Consider the following 12,639-nt stretch of genomic DNA (forward strand, 5'->3'; position numbering starts at 1 on the left):
AAAATGCCTCGGAGGTGACTTCTTTTGAGGAGGGAGCACATTGAGGCTGGCAAGACTCTGTTTTAATAAAAGTAGTAAGAGCTATGAGCATTATTTGGTTCTCTTCGGCTGGACTACTCTGAAGGGCTGGCGTCAACACTTGAGGCGACGTTTTTCCTCAGAGCAGTTACCCAGCTCCAAACTTAGGATAAAAACTAAGTCCGAGAAGGCCTTTTCTGAGGGAAAACCCTCCAATTCTGCCAGAAACGACCCCCTCATGGGGCAGCCCAGCGCCGATCCTCCTCTCCCCTCGGCCGCCGCGCGGCTCTCCCTTCCCTCAGCGGGCCGCTCCCGCCTCAAAAGCGAGGAGGAGGCGGCGCCCTCCGCCGTTGCCGGGGCGACCGCAGAAGCCCCGCCTCGCCCCCATCCGCCTTCCCTGCAGTCGCCCCGACGCCCCGCCCCAGAGGGCGGAGCCGCCCCGCCCACCGCCCCGCCCCGTCGTCGCCCGATGCCGGTCCGGGAGCGGCCGAGCGAGGCAGCAGCAGCGGCGGCAGCCGTAGCGGCGAGGCGAGGCTCGAGCGGGACCGCAGCAGGCCGAGGTGAGGGAGCGCCGGGCCGGGTCGAGGCTGAAGGGGAACCCACCGGGACGGGGCCTCCGGGCGCGCGCTCGGCCCTCCTGCCCTGTCTGGGGGGGGGGGAGGGAGGGGTCGGCACGTCTGAATGCACGCGTGTTTCCCCACGCGTGTCTGGCTGGGGCCGTCGGCCGTCTGGAAAGAGCCTCCCCGAGCCGGGCGGGGCGGCGAGAGCGCCCGCCAGTCAGCGAGGGAGCCGCGGCCGAAGCGCAAACTACAATTCCCAGCAGCCCCGCGCTGACGGCAGGCGGCAAGGCATGCCGGGAGTGGTAGTTCGGGAAAGCCTCGCAGGGCATCGTGGATTACCCAGCGGTTCCTGCTCAACGCCTTTGGGGTAATTCCACTCGGGGGGGGGGCGAGGGGGGCTGGTCTGGGGTGGGGGGCTTGGAAGCGGGCACGGGAGGGGCGAGGCATGTCCTGGCCTCCCCCCCCTTTTGCAAAAGGTGCCCGCCTCTTTCCAGGTGAGCCTTTGAAGTGGCCTAAGGTGTGCGGCGCCTGGAAGCCCCCCGGGGGGTGGGGTGGGCACCGCGGGTTGGGGAGTGCCCTTGGAATTGGGGGGGGGGACGACAGGCCGCCCGGAGAGGGCCGGGTGTGGCTGTGCAACCCTTGCCTAACTGCCCCTCGGATGCAGCAATTGGGGGTGCCCGAGCGCTGGGTTGCAGGGGCATTTTGTACCTGTGTATGTGTGTGTTGCACGCATTTGTGGAAAGGCGTGTGCGTGTGCACGAGCCAGTCCTGGCGGGTTTGCAACGGCCTGCCTGATCCAGCCTTTCTGGAATTCACTTTGCCCCGGTTCTGTGGCAAAGGATGGTGGGGTGGACTGCCCCCCCCGTTTCTCATGGGGGGGAGAGAGACTCTGGTGGTTTCCAGCTGCAAGGTTGTGGGAGATCCCAGGGGGGTGGGGTCTGACAGGGCTTTTGCCGGTGCTTTGTGTCTGTGTTGCACACCGCAACTGATGGGTGGTACAGAGAGGGGTGTGTGGAGCTGGAAAGGAAATAAGTCTGGGGGGTGTGTGCCCTTATCTAAGGAATAAGGCATGTTTGGTCTAAGGCAGGGAGGGGTCTTCCAACTTGGCCCTTTGATGACTGGTGGACTTCAACTCCCAGAATTCCTCAGCCAGGAGGCTTTAAGACAGGGATCTTCAAACTTGGCCCTTTGATGACTTGTGGACTTCAACTCCCAGAATCCCTCAGCCAGGCACGCTGGCTGAGGCATTCTGGAAGTTGAAGTCCACTCCTCTTTTTAAAGTCTATATCAGGGGTCTTCAAACTTGGCCTCTGGTGGTTTCCAACTGGCCGGTTGGGGGAGATCCTAGGGGTGGGGTCTGGCAGGGCTTTTCCGGTGCTTTGTGTCTGTGTTGTACACCACAGCTGATGTGTGGTATAGAGAGAGGTGTGTGTGGGGGGGAGATGGGGCTGGAAAGGAAATAGGGTGTGTGTGTGCACGTGCTTGCCCTTATCTAAGGAATAAGGCATGTTTGATCTAAGGCAGGGATCTTCCAACTTGGCCCTTTGATGATTTGTGGACTTCAACTCCCAGAATTCCTCAGCCAGTGTGGCTGGCTGAGGAATTCTGGGAGTTGAAGTCCACAAGCAGGGATCTTCCAACTTGGCCCTTTGGTGACTTGTGGACTTCAACTCCCAGAATTCTGGCTGAGGAATTCTGGGAGTTGAAGTCCACAAGTCATGAAAGGGCCAAGTTGGAAGACCCCTGTCCTAGGGTGATTAATTTTTTTTTTTTTTAGAAATCCTGGCTTTTATAACCTTAAGTCCCACTTTAAAATACTGACACATGAAGATGGAGAACAGCTTTTACCTGTTGGACATAAATATGCCTTGCTGGGGATTATGTACATTTGCAGCAGGGGCTGGTTATATCCTCCTTATAGTTGCACCTACCTTTTTCTATTTTTTTTTGGCCTTTGTGCTTCCTCTTTGCCCACCTCCGTAAAAAAAAAAAAAAGAAAAAGCAACAGATGTTGACCATCCACCAGTAAAAGGGTTTTTACTCCAGGCTGAATCTTAGAAAGGGAATCAGAGGTGGTAGATTCCTTTATTGCAGTGGTTCTCAACCTGTGGGTCGGGACCCCATTTGGGGTCGAACGACCATTTCACGGGGGTCGCTAAACAAGGCTGTCTGCCATTTTTTCCCCCTTTTCTTTGGCCACACCCTGGCACCCGGTGATGTATAAGTGGTTGGGGGTCACCACAACATGGGGAACTGTATTATGGGGTTGCGGCATTAGAAAGGTTGAGAACCACTGCTTTATTGTGTCTGTTTGTTTTGTGGGTTTTTTTTTTTCCTGGCTGTTTTCAAGTTTTGGATTCTTCTTTTTTACATTTTCCACATCTGGACCCCAGTTTTGCTTGTTATGTTGTTTAAATCTAGATGACGCCCATCTCTCTGTAAAGCAGCTCACATCACTAGAACACAATCATATAAAATAACTGGAAGGTTAAAAACATTGTATTAAAAGTTAAAACTTTAAAAGTAAAAAAAAAAAAAAAAGCAAAAATGAATCAGTATGTAAATACAGTAGAGGTGGAATTTTACAAGCTTCAGAGAAACCTCTCCCAGCTGTGGAGTTTCTTGAGAGCATTTTGCATTGTTTCTTCAAAAGAGACAAACGTGAATTTTTTTTGCAGAGGCCCAATGTATATCTGTGAATATGTCAGGGGCATCCTCAGTTTTTTTATACACTGCTTATCTCCTGCTTGAGCAGGGGGCTGGACTAGAAGACCTCCAAGGTCCCTTCCAGCTCTATCCTATTCTTCTTATCAAATTGGAAGGGACCCTCAGAGCTCAGCCACCATTGCTTGTTTGTCTGACTCAAAAACTAGCCTGCCTGTTTCATGCGCTGTTTGTTAGCCTGATGGGATGGATTTGCACACACAAAGTTTGTTGTAAAGCGGGAGAGGAAGGGAGGCAGTTAAAGAGTAGGAAATAGAAATTAATGCCTTGCATATTCCATTTAAGGTTTGCAGTGGGGAAGGGGAAAAAAAAATAAGATGCAGAAGGACCACTTAAAACACCCCATAGTTGCAGATGGGAAGAGGGTTCTCCTGTGTCTTCCATTAGAGGGGAATTATAATGTTAATTAGACTTAATGCCTTGGATCCTTTCTTCCCAAGAGGCCTGGTGAAGACTATTATCAATCAGAGAAGACAACCCCGGGTTTAAACAACCAGCAGCTGTTGTGTCACAAAAGGCAGCTTCCTCTCTTAGGATTTAACAGTTGTGTCCCACCTTTTGCGTGTGCTTCAGGGCAGTGTGCAGCCCTTTTAACAATGAGGGTTTTCTAGCAGAGCTGAGTTTTGCTTTTTACCAGGCTAAGTAACAATGCTTTCTGTGTTGTGCAGAAAGAAAGAAAAAAACCCCACGCCATACATACAATCCTGTCCTGTTTATGAACTGTTTGTAGGCAGTTCCGTGGAGGCTTTCTGCAGGAAAGAGGCAGGAGGAAAAATATGGTTAAAATATGTTTGCTGAATTAAACTGGAATTGGGTATGTCTAGTTTAACGAAGAGAAGGACGAGGGGGGACAGGATAGCAGTCTTCCAATATCTCAGGGGCTGCCCCAAAGAAGAGGGAGTCAAGCTATTCTCCAAGGCGCCTGAAGGCAGGACAAGAAGCAATGGATGGAAACTCATCAAGGAGAGAAGCAACCTGGAACTAAGGAGAAACTTCCTGACAGTGAGGACAATTAACCCGTGGAACCACCTGCCTCCAGAAGCTGTGAATGCTCCAACACTGGAGGCTTTTAAGAAGAGACTGGACAGCTATTTGTCCGAAATGGTCTAGGGTTTCCTGCCTGAGCAGGGGGTTGGACTAGATGACCTCCAAGGTCCCTTCCAACTTTATTATTATTATTAAGTGTCAAAAGAAGGACTAGGGGGGACATGATAGCAGTGTTCCAATATGTCAGGGGCTGCCACAAAGAAGAGGGAGTCAAACTATTTTCCAAAGGGCCTGAAGGCAGGAGAAGAAGCAACTTTAGATGGAAACTAATCCAGGAGAGAAGCAGCCTGAAGATAAGGAGAAATTTCTTCAGGACTAATCAGTGGAACAACTTGGCTCCAGAAGTTGTGGGTGCTCCAACTGTCAATATCCAAGGTCCAACACTGGAGGTTTTTAAGAAGAGATTGGACTAGAAAACCAAGGTCCCACCTAGCAATATGATTCTATAAGAGAAAGGGAGGGAGGGAGGGAGGGAGGGAGGGAGGGAGGAAGGAAGGAAGGAAGGAAGGAAGGAAGGAAGGAAGGAAGGAAGGAAGGAAGGAAGGAAGGGCAATGGATGGAAACTAAGCAGGGAGTTATATAACCTGAAAATAAGAAGAGATTTTCTGGCAATGAGAGCAATCAACCAGTGGAACAGCTTGCCACCAGAAGTTGTGGGTGCTCCCTCACTGGAGGTTTTTAAATAAAAGATTTCACAGCCGTTTGTCTGGAGTGGTCTAGGGCAGGGGTCTTCCAACGTGGCCCTTTGATGACTTGTGGACTTCAACTCCCAGAATTCCTCAGCCAGGCATGCCACTTGTCTGAAATGTCTAGGGCCCAGGGGTAGGCAACCTTGGCTCTTTTATGACTTGTGGACTTCAACTCCCAGAATTCCTGAGTCTGCCTGGCTGCTTCAGGAATTCTGGGAGTTGAAGTCCACAAGTCATCAAAGGGCCACGTTGGAAGACCCCTGGTCTAGGGTTTCCTGCTCGAGCAGGGGGTTGGACTAGAAGACCTCGGGGGTCCTTTCCACCTGTGTTGCTCTGTTAAAGCCTCTTTTTGTGACTTGTCCTGTCCACCATCAGATTAGCTGAATTGGTATTGAAATACTGTCTGAAGACCATCAGGAGAACAAGCCAAGTCCTGTTCATCCCATCCCAGGGCCTGCATCCTTTGCAACGGCACACTTGGATGGGAGGGGAAGCATGGGGTGGGCTCAGGGGCTTTTGGGCTGTCACTTAATCCAGGGCTCTTCCAACTTGGCCTTTTGATGACTGGTGGACTTCAACTCCCAGAATTCCTCAGCCAGGATGCTTTAAGACAGGGGTCTTCCAACTTTGCCCTTTGATGACTGGTGGACTTCAAGTCCCAGAATTCCTCAGCCAGGAAGCTTTAAGACAGGGGTCTTCCAGCTTGGCCCTTTGAGGACTGGTAGACTTCAAGTCCCAGAATTCCTCAGCCAGGAAGCTTTAAGACAGGGATCTTCCAACTTAGCCCCTTTATGACTTGTGGACTTCAACTCCCAGAATTCCTCAGCCAGGATGCTTTAAGACAGGGGTCTTCCAACATGGCCCTTTTAGGACTGGTAGACTTCAACTCCCAGAATTCCTCAGCCAGGATACTTTAAGACAGGGGTCTTCCAACTTGTCCCTTTTAGGACTTGGGGACTTCAACTCCCAGAATTCCTCAGCCAGGAGGCTTTAAGACAGGGGTCTTCCAACTTGGCCCTTTGATGACTGGTGGACTGAGGAATTCTGGGAGTTGAAGTCCACAAGTCTTAAAGTGGCCACCGCTGCTTAATCGTCCTGAGCTTGTTGTTTCCGGCCTCTCAGCTTCGACCTTTAAACCAGGTGATTCCAGCCCAGGGTGGATGGTGGGGGAGAAACAGCCTCTCGTCCCGCCTGTCAGACTAAACTACCTTTTTCTACCTCACGTCACGGCATACCTGCCACGCTTGTTCATCGCTCAGGCCTGGGTGTGTCTGAATTCCCAGATCAGGGAAAGCCAGTTCCAGCCGTGGGATGGGGAAGCTGCCTTTTCTGGCTTCCCACCTGTGCGGCGGCCGTTTTTCACCTGTCTTGTCTCTATCACCCAGGTGGGCTTTGCCGGTTGAGCCCAGCGCTGCGTGTGCCGGTCCAGCCCTTCTTGTCAAGGGCGGGGCCCGGTTGTGCAAATAACGCTGTGCCAATCCGCCGGACTTGCTCACCTGCCTCACCTGGCTGGAATGGAGGTGAGAGTTCAGGGGAATTGATCTTGGTACAAGTTGCCTTCAGGCGTTTAATAGTAATAGTAATAATAATAGTTGGAAGGGACCTTGGAGGTCATCTAGTTCAACCCCCTGCTCAGGCAGGAAACCCTATACCATTTCGGACAAATGGCTGTCCAGTCTCTTCTTAAAAACTTCCAGTGTTGGAGCATTTACTGCTTCTGCAGGCAGGTTCTTAATAATAATAATAAAGTTGGAAGGGACCTTGGAGGTCATCCAGTCCAACCCCCTGCTCAGGCAGGAAACTGTATACCATTTCAGACAAATGGCTGTCCAGTCTCTTCTTAAAAATTTCCAGGGTTGGAGCATTCACCGCTTCTGGAGGCAAGGAATTCCACTGGTTAATTGTTCTCACTGTCAGGAAGTTTCTCCTTAGTTCCAGGTTGCTTCTCTCCTTGATGAGTTTCCACCCGTGGCTTCTTGTCCTGCCTTCAGGGGCTTTGGAGAATAGCTTGACTCCCTCTTCTTTGGGGCAGCCCCTGAGATACTGGAATGCTGCAATCATGTCCCCCCTTGTCCTTCTCTTCGTGAAACTAGACATCCCCAATTCCAGCAACAGTTCCTTATATATATTTAGCCTCCAGTCCCCTGATCATCTTTGTTTAGTTCAAAGGCACAACAGCCGCGAGAAAAGAGATTGGTGATCGTTTTTCACACTTAACGACCGTCGCACCATTCCCCTGGAGTCATGCGATGAAGATTCAGACGCTTGGCAACTAACTCGGGTTTACGACGGTCGCAGCATCCTGGGCTCATGGGATCCCCTTTTGGGATCTTCTGATGAGCAAATGGGGGGGGGGGAATTCAGATTAACAAACAAATGCAGTGATTCGCGTAACAACGGTGGCGAGAAAGGTTGTAAAACGGGACAAAATGTGCTTAACGTAAGTCCACTTAGCGTGGTTGCTGGCCTCTGGGGGTGGGGGGCCTGATTGTTGGGATGTCTTGTGGGGGATGCCAGTCTGGTGGGGGACCAAGTTTGAGAAGCCTTTGCCCCTAAGTTTTATACTTTTATCTTCAATCTGGACTCGGCCTGGGAATGAGTAGCCTGTTTGAAATATGTGTAGGAGGGCAGCCTTGTGTCCTGTATAAAGGTCCCAGGGGGGAGGCCTTGAATTGTTAAGTTCGGGAACAAAAGGTTGTTGAGGGAATGAGGAAGGAAGAGTAATTAAGGACTGTAAATCTGCAGAGTTGATCAGTGTTTCTCCAGCTTGGCCATTTTAATGGGGTGGATTTCCACTCCCAAAATTCCCCAGCCAGAATGATTTAAGAGGGGTGGGCTTCCACTCCCAGAATCCCCCAGCCAGCCTGCTTTAAGAGGGGTGGGCTTCCACTCCCAGAATTCCCCAGTCAGCCTGCTTTAAGAGGGGTGGGCTTCCACTCCCAGAATCCCCCAGCCAGCCTGCTTTAAGGGGGGTGGGCTTCCACTCCCAGAATCCCCCAGCCAGCCTGCTTTAAGAGGGGTGGACTTCCACTCCCAGAATTCCCCAGCCAGAATGATTTAAGAGGGGTGGACTTCTACTCCCAGAATCCCCCACCCTGTATGCTTTAAGAGGGGTGGATTTCCATTCCCAGAATCCCCCAGCCAGCATACTTTAAGAGGGGTGGGCTTCCACTCCCAGAATCCCCCAGCCAGCCTGCTTTAAGAGGGGTGGGCTTCCACTCCCAGAATCCCCCAGCCAGCCTGCTTTAAGGGGGGTGGGCTTCCACTCCCAGAATCCCCCAGCCAGCCTGCTTTAAGAGGGGTGGACTTCCACTCCCAGAATCCCCCAGCCAGCCTGCTTTAAGAGGGGTGGGCTTCAACAGTCGCTAAAGTTCAGTGTTTCTCAACCTTGACAATTTTAAGGCATGTGGACTTCAACTCCCAGAATTCCACAGCCAGCATTGCTGGCTGTGGAATTCTGGGAGTTGAAGTCCACATGCCTTAAAATTGTCAAGGTTGGGAAACACTGCGCTAAACAATGCTCGTAAGTTGAGGATTACCTGTACTGAAACATCCCACCCTCACCATTTCTTTTTTTGGGGGGGGAGTCAGTTGCTGATTCAAAATTAGGAACAGAACAAATAAAGAAAAAAAGGAAGAAAATACAGCTAATCGTAGTTTACACCAGCCCAGTTCACTTGACTTCTCTGTATTATTATATTTTTGCAAGCCACTCTTGCTTTGAAATCAATCCCTGGTATAAATTGCCGGGGGGGGGGGCAGGGGGGGGAAACCTGGCCTGCAGAGCGGAGGGTCCTGATGCTTTCCTTGCAAGGCTGGACATTAGATGGCCACTCCGGAACTCAAACGCGCTGGGAGAAAAACTGAGCCGGCTCACTCCTGCCAGCTCAGAGAGAAGCAGGATTTCTCCCTCTTGTTGTGTTTGCATAACAAGGGCCTTTGTGAAGAAGCCCCCCCCCCCCAGGCTGGGTCACTGCAGGAAGGGCTGGGAGGGACAGGAGCCCTCCCCACGTACCATCTGTTCAGCACAGACTTAAGCACAGGCAGGTTTTAAGACGAGACTGGACAGCCATTGGTCTGGAATGGCCTAGTCCTGAGTATTGCTTGAACAGGGGGTTGGACTAGAAGATCTCCAGGGTCCCTTCCAAACTTAGGATTCTATGAGGAAGGGAGGGAGGGTGAAAGGAAGGAAGGATGGAAGGAAGGAGAGAGGGAGGCAGGCAGGGGGAGAAGGAAGAGAGGAAGGAAAGAGAGAGGGAGGCAGGGAAGGAAAGATAGGTAGGTAGGTAGGAAGGGGATGGGAATGAGGGAAAGGAGGAAGGGAGAGTGGAAGGAAGGAAGGAAGGAAGGAGAGGGAGGTAGGCAGGGGGAAGAGGAAGAGGAAGGAGGGAGGGAGGCACGGAAGGAAGGAAGGAAGAGGATGGGAATGAGGTGGGAGGAAAGAAAGGAGAGAGGAGGGAGGGGGGAAGAAAGGAAGATCCCTTCCAACTTTATTATTATTATTAAGGAAAGGAAGGAAGGAAGGAAGGAAGGAGAGAGGGAGGTAAGCAGGGGGAGAAGGAAGAGAGGAAGGAGAGAGGCAGGGAAGGAAAGATAGGTAGGTAGGAAGGAAGAAGGAAGGAAGGGGATGGGAATGAGGAGGGAGGAGGGAGGGAGGGTGGAAGGAAGGAAGGAAAGAAGGAAAGAAAGAAGGAGAGAGAGGTAGGCAGGGGGAAGAGGAAGAAAGGAAAGGGAGGGAGGCAGGGAAGGAAAGGTAAGAAGGAAGGAAGGAAAGAAGGAGGAAAGAGGATGGGAATGAGGGAGGAGGGAAAGGAGAGGGAGGGAGGGAGGGTGGAAGGAAGGAAGGAAGGAAGGAAGGAAGGAAGGAAGGAAGGAAGGAAGGAAGGAAGGAAGGAAGGGGATGGGAATGAGGTGGGAGGAAAGAAAGGAGAGAGGAGGTAGGGAGGAAGAAAGGAAGGTCCCTTCCAACTTTATTATTATTAAGGAAAGGAAGGAAGGAAGGAAGGAAGGGCAATGGATGGAAACTAATCAAGGAGAGAAGCAACCTAGAATTAAGGAGAAATTTCCTGACACTGAGAACAATTCATCAGTGGAACAGCCTGCCTCCAGAAGTTTTGGGGGTTTTTAAGAAGAGGTTGGACAGCCATTTGTCTGGAATGGTCTAGTCTAGGCAGGGCCTCCTGTTTGAACAGGGGGCTGGACTAGAAGACCTCCGAGGTCCCTCCCAACTCTTGTTATTCTGAGTTATCCCAGGCCAGGGGCTTCCCAAACCTCCGTAAATCACCTCCAATTGGATAAAAATGGTTTTCCTGCGGGTGACAACACGCAAACCCATTTCCCATCACAACAGGGACATTTAAGTGGATGCAAAGATTCCCCCCCCCAAACCAAAAGAGAGTGATGAATGGGCATGACCAGGTTAGTGTCCTAAAATAGATTTAAGTGTCTCCCAAAATATTCCTACTGAGACAAAAATCAATGAACTCGCCGATAGTAATTTGCTGAAATGACATCAGGGATCATTCGGTGAGATTGTTTTAATAATGCAGAGAGTCTTCGGGTTACACCTGTTTGTTAAGTGACTCTGCAAAGTTGCAATGATCCTGAAGGAAGGGACTTACAACAGGTCCACTGGTTCACCCCCCCTCTCTGTGACAACCCCTCAAATATTCATGTCACCCCTAGTCCTTCTCTTTGTTGGACCAGGCATTGCCAGTTCCTGCAACCGTTCTTCGGATGTTTTAGCCTCCAGTCCCCTAACCAACTTGGTTAACAGAATAATAGAACTGGAAGGGACCTTGGAGGTCTTCTAGTCCAGCCCCCCTGCTCAAGCAGGAGATGCTGTACCATCTCAGACAAGTGACTGCCCTATCTTTTCTTGAAAATCTCCAGTGATGGAGCACCCATAACTTCTGGAGGCAAATTGTTCCACTGGATAACAGAATAGAACAGAACAGAACAGAATAATGAATGGAATGCAGTGGAGTGGAGTGGGGTAGGGTAGGGTAGGGGAGGGGAGGGTAGAGTAGGGTAGAGTAGAGTAGAGTAGAGTAGAATAGAATAATGAATATAATAGAATAATATAGAATAGAATTAGAATAGAATAGAATAGAAACTGGAAGGGACCTTAGAGGTCTTCTAGTCCAGCCCCCTGCTCAGGCAGGAAACCCTATACCATTTCAGAGCAATGGCTGTCCAGTCTCTTCTTGAAAACTTCCGGTGATGGAGCACCCACAACCTCTGGAGGCAAGGAGTTCCACTGGTTAATTGTTCTCAATGTCAGGAAGTTTTTCCTTAATTCCAGGTTGCTTCTCTCCTTGATTAGTTTCCATCTGTTGCTTCTTGTCCGGCCTTCAGGCGCTTTGGAGAATAGCTTGACTCCCTCTTCTTTGGGGCAGCCCCTGAGACACTGGAACACTGCTATCATGTCCCCCCTCGTCCTTCATTAAACTAGACCAGGGGTAGGCAACCTTGGCTCTTTTATGACTCGTGGACTTCAACTCCCAGAATTCCTGAGCCAGCCATGCTGAGGAGAGAGGGAGGGGTTTCCATGCTGAGCCATGCTGGCTCAGGAATTCTGGGAGTTGAAGTCCACGAGTCATGAAGGGGCCCATAGTTCCCCCATGCTGGCTCAGGAATTCTGGGAATTGAAGTCCACGAGTCATCAAGGGGCCATAGTTCCCCCATGCTGGCTGAGGAATTCTGGGAGTTGAAGTCCATGAGTCATAAAAGAGCCAAGGTTGCCTACCCCTGAACTAGACATACCCAATTCCTGCAACCGTTCTTCCTATGTTTTAGCCTCCTAATCTTCTTCGTTGCTCTTCTCTGCACCCTTTCCGGAGCCTTAACTCAATTGGATTAGCCGTCGGCTCTTTCGGCAATAAATCAGGGTTTGCAAGAATTTTCTGTCTGCTGTCTCCCGCCCTTGTCTGGGATCAAGGCCTCCTGTGTGGCTGCGAAGGTTCAGGATTTTGGGTACGTCTGCCAGGAAACTTACCTGGACAAACTCATGAAGTCATCGGGAGCTGAGCTGGAGGCAGCTCTTCTTTCTGCAGAGTTACCCATCATCAAGAAACTTGGAGCAAATGAAATTTCCGGAACGTTCCTTACACCCAGGCAGTTTTCCCAACCTTTCCCAAATGTTGAGACTCTGGAAAGAGTACAGAGAAGAGCAACAAAGATGATTTTAGGGGACTGGAGGCTAAAGTATACAAGGAACAGTTGCTGGAATTGGGGATGTCTAGTTTAATGAAGAGAAGGACTAGGGGGGACAAGATAGTAATGTTCCAATATCTCAGGGGCTGCCCCAGAGAAGAGGGAGTCAAGCTATTCTCCAAAGCGCCTGAAGGCCGGACAAGAAGCAACGGGTGGAAACTCATCAAGGAGAGAAGCAACCTAGAACTAAGGAGAAACTTCCTGACAGTGAGAACAATTAACCAGTGGAACTCCTTGCCTCCAGAAGCGGTGAATGCTCCAACACTGGAGGTTTTTAAGAAGAGACTGGACAGCCATTTGTCTCAAATGGTATATGGTTTCCTGCCTGAGCAGGGGGTTGGACTAGATGACCTCCAAGGCCCTTCCAACTTCTTCTTCTTCTTCTT

At 50.8% G+C, this 12,639-nt stretch overlaps 1 protein-coding gene across 5 annotated transcripts in view; it reads left to right on the top strand.

Moving 5' to 3' along the window:
- The first annotated feature begins 449 nt into the window (after nucleotides 1–449).
- The window catches only part of MYO18A (myosin XVIIIA), a 199,789-nt gene continuing 187,599 nt past the window's right edge, over nucleotides 450–12,639 (top strand). For all 5 annotated transcript variants that reach the window (XM_039319030.1, XM_039319032.1, XM_039319033.1 and 2 more), the window contains exon 1: nucleotides 450–578. The gene's annotated coding sequence lies outside the window, so the exon portion shown is untranslated. The remainder of the gene's footprint in view (nucleotides 579–12,639) is intronic.

Source organism: Crotalus tigris, unplaced genomic scaffold (assembly GCF_016545835.1).
Source record: "Crotalus tigris isolate CLP2741 ecotype Arizona unplaced genomic scaffold, ASM1654583v1 scf7180000021948.665609621:419813, whole genome shotgun sequence".
Lineage (NCBI taxonomy): Eukaryota > Metazoa > Chordata > Lepidosauria > Squamata > Viperidae > Crotalus > Crotalus tigris.